Source organism: Dermochelys coriacea, chromosome 2 (assembly GCF_009764565.3).
Source record: "Dermochelys coriacea isolate rDerCor1 chromosome 2, rDerCor1.pri.v4, whole genome shotgun sequence".
Classification (NCBI taxonomy): Eukaryota; Metazoa; Chordata; order Testudines; family Dermochelyidae; genus Dermochelys; species Dermochelys coriacea.
Genome location: NC_050069.1, coordinates 60,710,445 through 60,724,331, shown reverse-complemented (window position 1 = coordinate 60,724,331; position 13,887 = coordinate 60,710,445). Strand labels below are relative to the sequence as shown.

General features: G+C 38.5%; 1 protein-coding gene across 9 annotated transcripts in view; it reads left to right on the top strand.

Moving 5' to 3' along the window:
• Nucleotides 1-13,887, top strand: part of SULF1 (sulfatase 1) — a 161,524-nt gene that overhangs the window by 12,728 nt on the left and 134,909 nt on the right. For all 9 annotated transcript variants that reach the window (XM_043507742.1, XM_038392999.2, XM_038392996.2 and 6 more), the window contains one exon: nucleotides 12,718-12,772. The gene's annotated coding sequence lies outside the window, so the exon portion shown is untranslated. The remainder of the gene's footprint in view (nucleotides 1-12,717; nucleotides 12,773-13,887) is intronic.

Genomic DNA, 13,887 nt, shown 5'->3' with positions numbered 1-13,887 from the left:
TAAACTCATATTCTGTTTATCTGCCAGGCATTATGCTAGTTCCTTTTATCTTAGTATCAGTAAAAAGTCAACATTCTTATCTCACTGTAACTTTGAGCCTATAGCCGGCATGCAGACTCATAGGCTAAGGCTTCCTCTACTTTGTTGCTTTGTGAATTCAGATTCCAGTTCATAGTGATACTGAAGAGTCTTGATCCCTGTCTCACTGGTACAGAGAGGCTCCTTGGGGGTGTGCCTGCAGTGGGAGAGGAGAAAGTAGAGGGAGGTGGAAGAGAAAAGTCAGAATATGTGTTCTGTGGACACCAGACTCCACAAACAACAAGTAGCTTCATTCAGGAGCATGTGCAGGAGACATTTAAAAAAAAACAAACCAAAAAAGCCCAAAAGCCACAAAAACAAGTAAGTGTGCCTTTTAAGTTTTCCTCCCGTTTACCATCTTGCATTCCCATTGTGTCCTTCAATTCCCTCTGTTCATATAAACAAATCTCTACCTGCATTTTGAACGTAGAGCTTGTCTGCACCACAGCAACATGGCAGGGGACCTACTTACAATGCGGTTGTCCCTCAATACATTTTAGAGAGTTCTATCTTGCAGTGTAAACAGAATCTAGTGGACCAGATTATAATTCTGCGCTATATTTATAGCTGCATTGCTGCTTCGGAACTCTGTGAGGTTCCTTTTTGGATATCTTCAGGAAATAAGTGGCTAGCCCACTCACTCATCTTGCATCTAATCGTCAGATTAATTCTGGGGCATCTCTCAGTCCTACAGTTAAAGGGCTGGGAGGAGGACTGTTTTCAGACCTATTGCAGCAGGATGCAGAAGAGGAGAACAGCTGCAGCCAGAGTAGGTGTGTGCAGAAAAATGTCTCCCAAAAGACAGCTCTAGGAATACCAGGGAAAGGGGCATCTAGGCTGGGAAGGCAGAAAGTTCTAGAGCATGCTGAAGTCTTCACCCATTGCACATTCACCTGGGAAACTGGCGTTGTGGGGGTCTTCCCTCTGATACAGGTGTGTGGGAAGTGGTTGTTTACTATTTTCCCTTAGAGGAATGGAGGAACTTGGGTGGGTGCACTGGAGTCACTTGAAGCGTAGGCTTTACTCTTCCCCTTCCAACAAAGGAGTGTGTTTGCCTCTATCCCTTCCACTGCAAGCTTGGGAAGAAAATAAATTATCTCTATCTATCAGTGTCTCAGGTCACTGGTGATCAGTGCTTCTCCTGTAACTCTTGCCTAGACCAGCCACAAGTGAATTAGCTCAGGCTCTGCTGCTATCTCCTGACAAACGGCACTAATAATCATGCCATTTAACAAAATAGATTATTTGATTGGCCCATCTTTACATTCGGGTGTCTCTTGTGGGAGTGGAGAGGTGGCGCTGCAAAAGTGAAAATGCTAAGTTTTGCCAAGTTAGTGGTTAGTGTGGAAGGACAGGTTTCTCAAACCTTAAAGCCTACTTTTACTTTTGGTTGCCTTTTTATGAGAGGTGGAAGAAAACTTGCTTCCCTTTTTGGAGTTTCATAGAAAACTAAAATCGTTTGAGGCTGAAACCATGTAATTTCAGGGGACTGTGCAGCCCATCATGCACTTGGAAAGATGGGATGGAAGGACATGTTGGGATGCCGCTAGCACACCAGGGATTGGTAAAAGCCCGGGAGGCACCAGTTCCCCATCTCTCTCCCTCTCTCCTGCTGTATGCAGTATGTCAGCTGTCTCAATGGGCCATCTTGATTATCACTACACAAGTTTTTTTTCTCCTGATGATAGTAGCTCCTCTTAATTAATTAGCCGCTAACAGTTTGTATGGCAAATTCCACCTTCTCTGTATATATATCTCCTTACTATATGTTCTATTCAATGCATCCGATGAAGTGGGCTGTAGCCCATGAAAGCTTATGCTCTAATAAATTTGTTAGTCTCTAAGGTGCCACAAGTACTCCTGTTTTTTTTTTTTGCAGATACAGACTAACACATCTGTTACTCTGAAACCTTTCCGCCTCTAAGATTTTTACCTGTGGCTCTCCTAATCTAGGACTTTGTCCCTGTTTTCTGGTGTTGGAAAGAAGCTTCAAATGAAAGCACAAAATGCTACAAAAAATTTCTAATGAAAGCAAGCAAAAATGTGAATTTTTCAGGGGTGTTCTGTACAGTTCTATTCTCCGCTTAACCACTTTGGCCTCTGTTGTCCTTTTTTCTTGATTGAGGTTAAGTGGGAAATATTGCAACTTCAGCTTCCCCAGTTTAAAATAGAATATTTTCCATCATCCATTTTCATTTTTCCAGATATGGCAGTCATCTTTCCTTAAATCAAAATAGTTACATTGGCTCTCTCTAGGGGACAGAATGGCTTGTGGGACTGGTAATAGAATACAGAGCCTTTCTCCTCTGGGCCATTTCATCCTACTTTAGAGCCATAGTAACCATTGATGAGTAAATCTCAGAAACAAAAGGTAATGTGTTTACCTGAATCGTTAACTGCCTACTTCCCAGCCTCTACTTTCCTCTGATCCTTTGATGTGGGTATTAAGAGCTGATGTGAAGATCTGCATATTTGCAGTGAACAACTAATTGTATTGATCCTACAAAACCCAGGAACTATGCTACATATTTTTGAGCATCATCTACTGGAGCTGTATCTACTAATTGTTCACATATAGAGGGAGCACACCATCTTTCCTTGACTACAGCAGCTGCCTTCAAGGGGCACCTGGAAGAGCTCCACATTGGAGAAATCTTTAGAGACAAAGATTTGCACCCCTAATTACAGCACTCTTTGAGGGGGAGACTCCTTGCTCTGTCCTCAACTGCAACACTCTTCAGGGAAACAGGCCCACATATAACTCTCCCGCTTGCCCCCTCTGCCATTAGGGTAGTATACCCTTAATTTTGCACTCTGAGGAACCTTAATTTGCAATGCCACAGACAACTGTATGTTTTGGAATGTCACTATGAGATAAGCCCAGAAGCAATGGGATGAGGTGAGTGTGCAGCAGCGGGAAATAACCAATCATTTCTTAACCTCACATTTCATTTTGGTTTCAGAGTAGCAGCCGTGTTAGTCTGTATTCGCAAAAAGAAAAGAAGTACTTGTGGCACCTTAGAGACTAACAAATTTATTTGAGCATAAGCTTTTGTGAGCTACAGCTCACTTCATCGGATGCATTCAGTGGATGAGCATAAGCTTTCATGAGCTACAGCTCACTTTATTGGATGCATTCCGTGGAAATTGCATTTCCATTGAATGCATCCGATGAAGTGAGCTGTAGCTCACGAAAGCTTATGCTCAAATAAATTTGTTAGTCTCTAAGGTGCCACAAGTACTCCTTTTATTTCATTTTGGGTTAGTTCTTATTTTTATTAAGCCACCTCCTCTTTCTCTCATCACAAACCACAGTAACACAATTAATACTAACTGGTACCCTTTGTTAAAAATCTCATTAGAGAGGCTGAGGTTAGCCTTTTACCCCTACTTTTCCCCAAAAAGCTCCTGGTTGGCTGAAATTAAAAACTTTATGAATGGCATCAACTGTCTGTCAATTTATTCTCTGCCAAGCTTTTCTTAAGAACATACCAATTCTACCAGCAGCTGGTGTTGTCTTAGAAAACACAGTTTTTAAGTTCTCCTCCTTTCTCTTTATTACAATGCAAATATGGGAATCACTGTGTTCCGGAGAGAGAATGATTGTTTGAGACCCAAGAGGTTAAAGAGAATGAGAGCCAGGAGCATCCTGGGTTTTAATCTGAGATAAACTGCTGATTTCTCTGTGACCTTGTGCAATTGATTTGACCTCCTTGTGCATTATTCACCCCATTTAGAATATTGGGTAAAAAACAGTCTTCATTGAAAACCACATTCCACATCTGAGCTTCATTTCCCTGAGTAATAAAAAGTGGGGAGAGAAGGAGAATTGCACAGATCTTCTAGGATTGGTTTGTTTGTGATATTTATTTCAAAATTTCAAACACTCATACTAACTGCATGATATAAGCTTTAATCCTGGAAAAAAGCAATCACTCTCACGTTGTTTTTGACCTTTTCACTGAATTGACTGGCCAGGAAGTATGTCCTTATTCAGTGGTTCCCAACACTGTGTTTATCTGTTCTTAATTTACTGCATAGCTTCTTATTCACTCATTTCCCATCTTTTCATGTCTTCTCGCTGGCATCTAATACATGAATAATAGTGGCCAACACAGTTTGCTTAGCTGCTTGCTGTGCAGTTCACTTTTACTGTAACTATAGCTGCTGTATCCTTTTTCTTCAGCTGTCACTATTTCTGAGGCTGACCTTATGTATGTTGAAAAGGCTTAAAATCACTGTAAACCAATACAGACCCTCTAAATCACCTACACTGGCTTAACACTTACTTAAATAGGTTTAGCTAAATTCAGTAACTTACTGAGGCAAGCTAGAACTGATTTTAAGTGATTTTAAGCCAGTATAGGTGCATCTATACTAGGGATTTGCACTGCTTTAACTAGATCAATTTTAAATTAAGTTGCATCAGTTTAGCTAAATTCCTCCATCTTCTAGCCTAGTGATTAGGGTACTAGCAGTGAGGGACCAAGTGCTAATTCCCTGCTGTGCCACAGACTCACTCTGTGACCACGGGCAAGTCACTTAGTCTTCCTGTTCCTCAGTTCCGTACTTCACAGGGGTATTGAGTGTAATTACATGTAAGATTGTGAGGGGCTCAGATATTGTGGTGATGGGGGCCATAGAAGTTCCTTTGAGAGAGAGGCTAATCTATCTCAGTATGTCAGGTTTTTTGTGACTTATTCCATTTTATTTGTTTCTAGAAATCATTGCCAGTTGGGTGGCAGGGGTCTCAAATTATCCTGAAAGGGCTGGGATAAAATGAGGGACAAATTAGAATAGGCTTATTTTCAAATAATTTACATGGACTGTGGGAGACCAAGCTCTAGAATTTTGACAATGGTAGTTTAGATACAATGTGAAAGTATATGACGAACATACATGTTCCACCAAGTCATATATCATGTGCCAGAAGAACAAGATTTTAGCCAGAGATATTGTGTGTGTGTTTTCTGGCATCTTGGTGGGACTAACCACCACCAACAAAATTTCAAGGGACGGGAGCTATTAACAGTGTTACATCCTGCAGACCAGAGGAAGACTTTGCAGTGCATCAACTAAAGGTTAGACAAATGAAAGCAGAAAAGCATGGGTTGTAAAAAAGAAAGAATCTTGAAATATTAAGTAACTTCTTGTCGGTGGACTAATATAACTCTTGCTTTCAACTCTGCAGGGTAGTCCAGACTTTGCTGCCTGTAGATGGGCAGGATGTGGAAAAGTTGAATGTTAGTGAATGAAGTCATTTTACCATTATGTAGTAAAAAGTGAAGTGCACATTCATGACCAGAACAACAACAACAATCCTTAAATATTTATGTGCCCAGAGTTGGGAAAATTTGTACTAGTTTTAGCTTTTTGGAATTATTTTAGTTTGGGATTTCTCTTCTGATTATAAGCCAAACCTTCATTTGATCCCCACTACGTAGTTTGTACGTAGTTATGAGGGAGGCTGACGAAATGTGGCAATGTTGGGATAAATTATGGAATGTAGCTAATCCAGATTTATAAACATTGGTAAGTAAATTTTAGTAAAGCTAGAGGAAAATCAGTTTTTTACTGGGGAACATCATAATGCTTCTAAATGTGTGTCTCATTAGACTGATAACCACTTATTGTATGTTAAAAACAAAATTTCAGTTGATTATTAAAACAGATTTGCTTTGTAATAGATACAAAGCCATTACATAACTGTTTAAACCTCAGTAAATATGTTACAAATGTTAACTATTTTTGTGCTAACATAAAGCAGAAGACTTAATTAATCTAAACAAAATAAATGTGTAGGAAAATCAGTTTAAAGTATGTTTTCAATTTCAGAAATAACTCCTTGTAGATTTTCCTTTATTTTTTCACATCTAGAGTCTGAAACCACCCAATAAGATTTTCCAAAGCACTGAGAAAGAATGTCATGGGAGAAGTATATTTTCCATTCACTTTCATGCTGCCATTTGGTCACATTTCAGCCCATGGAAAATAACTATTGTTAATATGATTAAACTCCTTCTAGCAGTTCTGACTTAATGGTACTGTAAACTCTTAATAGAAGGCAGAGCTCTCTGATGTATCTATGGGATATTTAAGAGGGTGAGGTAATATCTTTTATTGGACCAACTTCAGCTGGTGAGAGAGAGAAGCTTTTGAGCTTACACAGAGCTGTTCTTCAGGCTGAAAGGTTGTCTCTCTCACCAACAGAAGTTGGTCCAATAAAAGGTATTACCTCACTCACCTGGTGTCTCTAATGTCCTGGGACTAACATGACTACAACAACATTACATATGGGATATTTACCCATTTCCACCAATTAACATAAAAAGATAGTGACATTCTAATAATATAGTGAAATAGCCTTCTTATTATTTATAATTAATCTTTTTAGTTCAAGCACAAAACGTGCTTACTTTTAAATCAGAGAGGCAAATTTCCAGTCAGTAGTTTTCTTTGCCTCTCAAATGTTTTAAATTGCTGCTAGACTGTTTATAATGCTTTTTTGATGCACTGATTTTTATGCAATTGTGAATTAAATCTTTATGTTGCGAGGGAAGGTGGGGGATTCAGAACGGGCAGGCTGCAAACCACAATGGCTTTCTTGTTTTAAGTATATGCTGAGACTTAGGAAACCCTGCATTATTAAACCTCTTTTTTTTTCCTTTCTAAAATATCATTTCCTCTAGTTAGTGACTTTCACTAAACAACAAACTTTACTTGGCTGCTGAAAAAACATATCTGCCACAACAGTGAGGCAGATAGAGATGCTGATATTTTATCGGCTGAGAAAGCACACACGTACTTGGGGGCTTATTAACCTCCATCAAGTCACATCTAAAGAATTTCCTGTTCTCCCCTCATTTATCTTGAGTTTACTTCAAAACTATTTTCTTTTCCATATTTTTTAGTCAGGACCCAACCTTCCCCATCCCAAACTGAGATAAATATATTTTTAAATTCAAATTGTTTGTTTCCTTCCCCACATTTGCATAAAAGAAATGCATTTCAGAATGCTTTATAGACTGAGTAGCCACATTGGTATAAATGAGCATGAATTAGAAAATAAATTTCCGTCAGGTTCTGCCACCCATATGATCGCTGAGTAGTCCCTTACACTGTGATTAATTCTATTGGAATGGTGATGGGGGACTTATAAAGCAAAGTTCTACTGAATCTGGGTAAAGTTTCAGAATCTGGCCCTTAGTAAAGGTGTAATTTGGTAAAAATGGAAGTTGAATAATAAAGGGGCTGGCTGATCACATGAACTGAGTTGGCTTTTGAGGGTGTGTCCTATTCCTCTTGCCTACCACTTAAATTCTGCTCTCACTTATAACAGAGCAAAACTGGACTAACTTTTTTTAGTTACTCCAGATTTACACTGTTGTAACCAAAAGCAGAAATTTGGGCTTTGCAAACAGAACAGCAGTTTCTGGTTTTGTCAGTAGCTAGCAAAGCAATTGGAAGCAAACTTGACGCCTTGTGCCTATGCATTTGTACGATTCAACACTATATTGATGTGTCAGGCTATCAAAGTCTTCCAAGTGGAGGATCCAGATCCTCCAGGTCAAATGATATGGCAGTTTTTCAGTTAAATACACAAAATCATGAGGGAAAATGCAATGATCAAAGGTTTTTGATCCCGAAAAAAAGAAGATATTTTTTGTTTTCTGTCAGAATACTTCCTTTCTCAACAATATGAAATTGAAATGCTGATCACATAATGTCATATCCTGCATTCTTTACTCAGGAAAAGCTCCCAGTAGAGTTAATGGGCACTTTGCCTGAAGTTGATGAGTTTTACCTGAGTAAGGAATGCAGGATTTTGCTTGTTGTTGCTAAGACTAAACAGCTTCACATCCTTCCTGAAAATGACACTTATTAACAGATTTTAACATGCATTTATTTCCCCGTGAATAAAAATGAGCTGACACTTTATTAGATTGGTGCTGTAATTCTATTCCCACTGTTGAACATACTGTTGAAGGAGCTGACTTAATTTTTACAGTTTTTCTAATGAGGAATCTTTACAAGCATGACAAGCAAGTCAACTAGATAATATTCTGCTGATCCTTTTCCTCTGAGTTCGGAGAGTTCTGGAAAGCCCATGAAGCATAACACGTCAATTTTAATCACTGTCGCTCTTTATTATTTTACAACTAGAAATAAAGCTCTGATTGATTTGTAGGTCTGATCTATTGGCCTTGCCTGCACTAGTCTTTTCTGGTTAAATTTTCCACTGTTACTTACACCAGTGCTGCTCCATAAGCGGTAGCCATGGTGAGAGCACTAATGTCCATAAGATGTTGTCATTAGATAATTAGATAACATCTTTCCACCTAGTCATCTGGACTAGTTCTGAATAGGGTTAAATGATATTGTGACAATGCCAATAGCCATCGAAGTCTTGTCTACGCTAGAACTCCCAACATTATCACCATTAGAGCATCACTAATTGAGAAATGTTAGAGGTGGAAGAGACTAGTGTAGACAAGGCCTTAGAAGAACTGAGCACCTGCAACTCCTGTGAAACTTGTGGGTGCTCAGCACCTCCCAGGATCAGTCCTAAAAGTAGTCCAGCAAAAAACACTGGAGTTGGACTCGCCTCTCCCGTCGCTGGTATTTGCAAAGTTTACTACTAAAATGTTCCATATAATTGATCATGTTGTATTTGCAATAAGAAGTTATATTTATAGAATCTTTAAACCCCCCCTCCTAAAAAAATATCCTAGCACTTTATATAACTGTATACACAAGAACTGTATCGCTCCAATGAAACATATCTGGGGTGGAATATGAAGCTGTTGTAAACCAGCACGCTCCATACAGAACTGTTTGTAGGAAGTAATGAGGAATAACTTCCAGTTAAATCTGTAAGGAAAACACGGGTCCTGGATTTTCATCCCATATGAAAGACTTCACTTCCGGGATCGTGTTGAGCACATAAATTCAGCACTGATTCAGAGATGAAACAACTGCCCCTCTAGTGACTCACCAACAATATCTCCCACAGCTCGTTGGGTTTTTCTTAAAAGTTTCTCAACTATAGTTCTCATGTGAGATCAGATAAGATCGTTACAACCCCTTATAGATCACGGTAGGCTATTGCCACTTCTTGAATGAGTAAGAGGATTCAGCATCACAGTCTGTCCCAGATGTGGTGATATTCTAGCACATAACATACCATCCCATGTCTTACTGTTTGTTTATATGGTGCAGCAAGGACTATACGCTAAAGCAGCAACAGAGGAGCCAGCAGTTGCTGAAGACCTACTCACCCCCGACTGAATATGTGACAGCTGCTTAAGGCCCAGTTATCCTACAAATACTCTTTAGGCCCTGCATTCCCATATGTTGTGTGCAACACTTTTTAAATTCCTGTCTGCACTGGAGCATTGTTTGTAAACGGATTCTCTGTATTGTATACAGGAACTAAAGAGTGAAGCAGGGAACAGAAACTGAAGAAGCAAAGTGAAGCCCAGCAGCGGTAGCAGCCCCTAAAGGAAATCAGAGAACAAATTTCACAAAACACCTGCAGTGTGGAATCACTAATTCTTCTAATGTTATATCTTAATCAACCCCTTTGTTCTCCATTGGCAGTTACTATACTATAAAGTACATGTGGAGGTAGAAAACAGATTTATGGAAACTCTCTAAGAGCTCAGTCTAATGCCCACTGAAGTCAATGGAAAGATTCTAATTGACTTCAGTGGGCATTAGCCTAGGCCCTAAATTCTCATGTGTATATAGTTCTTTTACTATCTCTTTTCCACACTAGATCACTGTTTTTATTTTCTGTTTGCAGAAGTGTCTGCAATATCAATGTTTCACTACTCTCGTGTTGCTGTTGCTGCTTTTTGGCTTCGTCTTTTTTATTCATCTGTCTAGCATTAGTCAGCATATAGGATAGAGTAGTAATCAGGACAGAAGATAAGAAATAATTAATCCCTCTCCAGGAAAAACATGGGAAACCTATGTAGGGAAGGAAATGTGCCTACTGCCATATGTGTACAGTCAGCTTTTTAAAATGTGAACATGGAAGATGTGTGAGGGAGGCTTTTTAGCTATCCTCCCTCTGCATTATCCACTTTTCTAACTGCTCTTTTTTCATTACCAACTTTTCATTATTTTCTTTGCGTTTACATTCCTGGCCTTTGTGAAGCAATTTCCTTCCCAAAGTACTTCATCCAGTTTGTTTCCCATAACAACAACAACAACAACAACAATAATAGAAAAAAAATACTCCTTTAATAGCAAGTTTGAGACCAAAATCTTCTGGTACTCATGCAACTCCTCTTGATTTCAAGGGGATTTGCACTTATGTTGCTGAGGAAAAATCTGGCCCTTAAGATGGCCGTCCACTAGAAGTGTAATTACAAAAAGCAAGGTTTCACAGTAGCAGCCGTGTTAGTCTGTATTCGCAAAAAGAAAAGGAGTACTTGTGGCACCTTAGAGACTAACAAATTTATTAGAGCATAAGCTTTCGTGAGCTACAGCTCACTTATCCGATGAAGTGAGCTGTAGCTCACGAAAGCTTATGCTCTAATAAATTTGTTAGTCTCTAAGGTGCCACAAGTACTCCTTTTCTTTTTACAAAAAGCAACTCTCTCAAAATATAGGCAGCCCTTATTTATTTTTCAAAATTGGGGGACTAACACTTGCACAACCTTGCCAGTTCTCTCATGTCGTGACTTTCTGTCTCTTTGCATATACTGGCTGATTCTTTGCACATACTTCAGATTGTGACTGGGTAACACACTCAGTAGAATGGCACCAGCCTTGACCTGTTTCAATCTGACCTTTAGCTACACCACAGTTTTTGTTGAAGAAAAATTGCTTGTAACACTACATAAAATGTGGTAAATCAAGCTATGTGAGAAATAGCATGTTCCACTGACCAGGGATTAGAGACCAACAATTCAGTTCTCTTCAGAGCTCTGTCTTTAACATTGGGTGACCATGTGCAAATCGTTCAACCTATCTATGCCTCGTTTCTCCATCTATTAAATGGGAATTGAGCTTGGTGCAACTCTGATGAGGTAGCTGAAAGACACCTTTCTTCCTCCCCGATTCTGTTTTTGGGTAGGCACTGAACCAGCTGCAGGTGGATGTTAGATCAACCTAAGGACTGCTTTATTTTGTGATGCCTCCCAAGGGACCATTGTACTGATCAGGGTCAACAGAATGCATAGTGTGTCCTGGCCACAACCCATACATCCCTCCACCTGTGTTAGGACATGAGGATTTAGGGTAGAGGTGGCTAAATTAGCTTTATGTCCCTTGAGGATTTCTCCTCAGATAGAAATTAGAGATGAAAATTGCCCAGCGCATTGGCTAGGCAGCTCCCCTATCAGTGAAGGATTGCTCCTCTCCGTGCATTTGTTGGTGCTTTGTCCCATCTAGTTTTAAATGTCTCTTTTGCATTGTAATGATACAGAATGAAAACTCGATAGTTTGGCTACCTTTCTTCAAATGAGTAGGTAATAAAGGGTCTATAAAAATATCAGAGCAAGGTACAATCATTGTAAACTCATTTGTCAATTGAACACGCAAAAGCAATGAGGAACAAGTGGTTAGGCGATGTAACCACACTTTTATGTTTGAGTTTTGGGCAGAGGTCTGAGTGAGTCCTTATTTTAGCCAACCAGTCCTTATTTTAGCTTGGTTATAATGTGGCATTTTGTGCAACATAAATGATGACTGCTGTGATTGACTTTTGGAAGGAGGACCAGATTTCCTGGAATCTTAGCCCAGCATGATAGATCAAGAGAGCACAGTATTAAGGGTATTCACAGGGGAAAGCGGACAGAAAATCTTCAATGGCTGCCTATACCTATGTATAACCTTAATGTGGAACAAAATGTTTGAATGTGTTTAATGAGTAGAAATCACAAATCTACCATGTTGCTCTAATTATCTTAAATATCACATTAGCATTTTTCTTACTTAAATTAGAAGGTTAGAGGCAGAAAATACAAAGATATTAGACACCTGAGAAAAATAATCCAGAAATAGAGCTGGACATTTTTAAATCTTTCCCTCTGATTACTTTATAATTGTATACTTTTTGTCATATATATCTCTTACCTTTTCAAGATTCTGGACTTTAGTCTTTTAAGATGGAGCCTTTGCAGATTTTCACAGCCACTACCTACTTGAAAACTTAACAGCATATGCAATATATTTTTTCTTTACTGGGAAAAGGGCTTAGCCCCAAGCTTTATGGTTAGAATCTAAAGAAATCCTGTTCTGTTTCTGTTTTGCACCTGCATCTGCACCTAACAGATTTAGGAAGCCACTTCCCCCTACAGACACAGAGTACTATCAACATACCCCTCCCAAGAAAGGAGTTGGGGTGTAAAACAGAGACCTGTTGGTAAATTAAGCAAACTACACTGGTAATGCATTTGCACTTAAGACTGAAACCTTTTCTCGTTGAAATTAATAGCAAAACTCCCATTGATTTCTATAGTACAGTGTTAAATCCTTCACTGGGCACAACATTCTTATTATGTTGGAATACATTCCTAATAATAATAATACAGAGACTAGCTCATGCTATCTTTTTTTCCTTTTAAGACCTTTAACTTATTGATTAGAATATTTTAATATTTTTGTTTTTTCAAATATTTATTACAGTAAGAAAAGACTGAGCTGTGGAAGAGTGAAAAAATGACACTCTTTCTTTCATAAGGTAAGATTTCAAAAATGCAGTTTTCCAAGTGTTTATTTTTAGCAAAACAACTATAAAGTAATTTAAGTTTCCAAATATTGGCAACTTCTCATTGAAATTTATCCCGACCTTCACAATCTTGGCTACATAAAAGCCAGCACTTTAAAATTCATGATCCTTTTTGATTAGCTGACATGATGAGTCATCAGCCAAGCTCTGTATGTGCCACTGTGCTGACTGTTCTGCATTAGAGAAGCTCAGGCTACATTTCATTTCGTGACACTAAATTACAGCTGTACATGCTTCAAGACACCTGATTTCAAATTTTCTCAGACTTTTCCCCTTCTTTGCATTGAAAATTGGAAACTCCCCAATTTCCATTGGGAGTTTGGCTTCTTGTTACTAGGTTTTCTGGTCTCATGTAACTAACTGCACATGAAGTAATGTTCCCACATGGACGTATTATTCACAGTGCTATGATCTATGTAGTTAACCACAGCTTTCCTAATGAGGATATTTTGGACCTTTCGGTAGTCCTCAAAAGGAAAGTAGATATGTATTTATTGTTGCTTACCACAGCAGGAAAACAGATGATGAATTTAGCTCTCGTGTAATGGATCAGTCCAGTTTCAACATAGCACACAGTTAAAGAAAAACTGCAATTGGTAGCTGTATCTGAGATGTCTAAAACAATTTGGACTAGTTAGCACTAATGAGAGCTAGACAGACTGCAAATTATTAAATTTTGCAAATTATCAAGTAAATGAACTGACAACTATTAAAAAACCCCCAAAGATTAACCTATGGAAAGGTCCTAGAGATTCAAAAAGAATGTAAGTTAGTATTGAAATTTAAGAGGATTCCATAGATATACATTCTGTAGGCTATTAAAGTCATATAAATTTATATCTTTGTCTATAGATATTTGGAACCATCCTTTAGAATTATACAAGAAGTTAGAACTTTCTATTAAACTATAAAGGATGGTCCAAAAAACCTAAAATAGTAGGGATATAATTCTGTTATTTTTGTGGGAATTTTCGTGTGATTTTCCATAGGACTTTTATTTTCACAACTAAAGATTATATAATTATTTATAATTTACTATGTACTAATACTCATTGTAGCAGAGTGAG